A 2,710-nucleotide genomic window follows, 5' to 3' on the forward strand; every position below is an offset into this window, starting at 1 on the left:
AGGGGGGCTCGGTTCGCTCACACGGGACTCCTGGATGTGAAAGCAGGTAAAGCTGAGGGCCCGAGTACCGGAGACATGTGGCCGCTAACGGTGCTCTACCTGCGGGGCTGAGATGCTGAAGGTGTCGGTGGGACCCCGGAGGGGGGGGGGGCACCGCGCTCAGCTAGCATGCTAAGCTAGCTCCAAACTAACTGCCCCCCCCCCCCTACCGGGGTCCCACCGACACCTTCAGCATCTCAGCCCCGCAGGTAGAGCACCGTTAGCGGCCACATGTCTCCGGTACTCGGGCCCTCAGCTTTACCTGCTTTCACATCCAGGAGTCCCGTGTGAGCGAACCGAGCCCCCCTCCCGCACAGCTGGATCCTCCCTGCTGCCTTCTGGCCGTCGGTCTGCCCCCGCCCTCCCCTCCGAAGCCCGGCGGTCCCTCACCGACAGCGGCTCTCCTCTGGCTGGAGGGCGGAAACGGAGAGAGGCTCAGCGGGCAGCTAGCTGGGCCGCTCCCCGGAGCGCTGAGGGCGGATCCATGTCAGCTGCCGTCCCGGTGAAAAAGAAAGCAGCTAATAGTTCCTGTAGAGACGGAACAGCTTCTCCTCTGACAGACAATACAGCCAGCCGCAAACTGCCCAATCCAAAATGGCGCAAATAAAAGAAGCGGAAGTGACGTCTGCCTTATTAGCATAAATGATCTGACTGTAAGATCCAGCTAAGCTGCTAGCATCAAAACTTCTGATTGATCCTAAAGAAGCAAACAGCTGTTGAAACAGTCCTCTTCCTGTCTGACTGTTTTTATTTTTCTGTCTGTTTATGGATAAACAACCACCGCAGCAGTTACCGGAGCTCTCCGACAGGGGGCGTCAGCTCCTCGCTCAGAACCAGTTCTAACTGGGACACCGCTAGATGGCGCCAGATGGCAGTTAGTGGGGACCGGGCAGCTTTACTGGGATTGGTTTATGGAGCGCCGTTTGTGACGTCAGGAGCAATAATGATGTTATTTAAGTTGTTTTAAGAGAAAAATTAGGGGTTTATTTTCTTTGAAGTCGTTTTTTCACTGTCATTCATTCATTTATAAAAATCCTACTTTGTTAAATAAATATTTAGTTTGGTGCTAAACATTTTTAGAAAAAAAAAACAAAATATTTAATTTTTAAACTAAACATTTCATTTGGAGCTAAATATTTATTTAAAAATCTAAACATTTAATTTGTAAAATAAATATTTAGTTTGGAACTTAATATTTTCTAACAAACAAAGTATTTATTTGCAAACAAAATATTTAGCTCCAAACTACATATTTATTAAACAAAGTAAGATTTTTATAAAATAATGAATGGCATGGTGAAAAAATGACTTGGAAATACTAACCTCCTTATTTTGCTCTTAAAACGTACTAAATAACCGTAAATATTGATGCTAATTGTTGTCTGCTTAAAAAGCCCCATATATGTTAGTCCCCCAGTGGGGCAGCAGTAGCCCAGATGCACCACAGCCAAACGAAGAAGAATTGTTATAAACATATATCAGTGATCTTTATAATAAAACTGTCTTTATAATAAAAATATTAAATCTATTATAATAAAAATCTTTATAATAAAACTGTCTCCTTTTTCTTTCTTTGTTTGGAGTCACGTCCATCTTAAGCGTGTTGAAACACCAGGTCTGCAGTCGTGTTTCTTTAAATTTCAGCAAATCCACAAACTGCAACAAATGTAAAGGAAGGATTAGAAAACTAAATGGATGAATGCATGAAAAGATGGACTGTTGATGAATGGATGCATGAAGCATTAGACGGGTGAATAAAGGATGGACAGTTGGGGAAGTCAGATGAATGGATAGATGGAGGGGTGGGCAGTGGGGGGGGGCAGACAGGCATGTAGATGGATAGAATGATTCAGGTACGTCTCTCAGAAGGAAAGTTTCATCCATTTCAAACAGTCAAAGTCATGAAATATGCAGGAGAATATTAACATGGCTTAATATCATAACCGTTCTGATGGCATTTTATCAAAAACATGATTAATGTGCACAAATAAGGAATATTATTAACCATACATGGAAACAGAGTTTTATGGGGCCCCCAGGAACTTGTATATATTGTTAAAACACTTTACAGTATTTTATTGTTTATCTTTTAACTCTTTACTATCATGTTATTGTTATACATTTTTCTAAGGTCCATATTTTAAATATTCTTTAAATAATCTTATTGCTGCTGTAAACACCAGAGTTTCCCCGCTGAGGGACGATAAACAGATTTTCTTTCTATTCTGTTGTTCTTTATGACACCAGCATCTTTGTCATTAGTAAGCCTGCATTGCTCCAGAGCAGGGTTCCTCGCGGCCCGCTGTCCTCCACCTTTCAGATGCGTCTCTGCTTCCATGTCTCAGTCAAATGGTGGAAGGACCTGATGACCCTGTTTGGCTCAGGTGTGTTGAAGCAGAGATACTTTTAAAAGTTGCAGTACAGCAGACCTCCATGACCCCATAACGTCCTGGCAGTTGTTGAACTTCAGGAACCGCAGGAGACCAACTAGATAGCACGGCGTCCCGCATCATCACTGCTGGCGGAACGTCAATCCTTTCCTGGAAGACATTGGTAGCCGAATGCAAACTTTCTCTTTATGCAAAAGACTTTGGACCACAGAGCAACCTTCTTCAGGTTTGTCTCCTTAGCCCAGGTATGACGCCCGTACATGGGGTTGCTCTGTGGGAGG

The 2,710-nt window shown here is 44.0% G+C and overlaps 1 protein-coding gene across 2 annotated transcripts in view; it reads right to left on the minus strand.

Moving 5' to 3' along the window:
- adnp (activity-dependent neuroprotector homeobox) overlaps window positions 1-899 on the minus strand; it is a 10,814-nt gene extending 9,915 nt beyond the window's left edge. Inside the window, exon 1 of one of the 2 annotated variants that reach the window (XM_015401800.1) lies at window positions 430-899. The gene's annotated coding sequence lies outside the window, so the exon portion shown is untranslated. Of the gene's footprint in view, window positions 1-301 lie in introns of both variants that reach the window. The other variant, XM_015401799.1, reaches the window with a different exon arrangement.
- Between the last annotated feature and the right edge of the window lie 1,811 nt (window positions 900-2,710).

This window comes from Cyprinodon variegatus, unplaced genomic scaffold (assembly GCF_000732505.1).
Source record: "Cyprinodon variegatus isolate N-32 unplaced genomic scaffold, C_variegatus-1.0 Scaffold1260, whole genome shotgun sequence".
Lineage (NCBI taxonomy): Eukaryota > Metazoa > Chordata > Actinopteri > Cyprinodontiformes > Cyprinodontidae > Cyprinodon > Cyprinodon variegatus.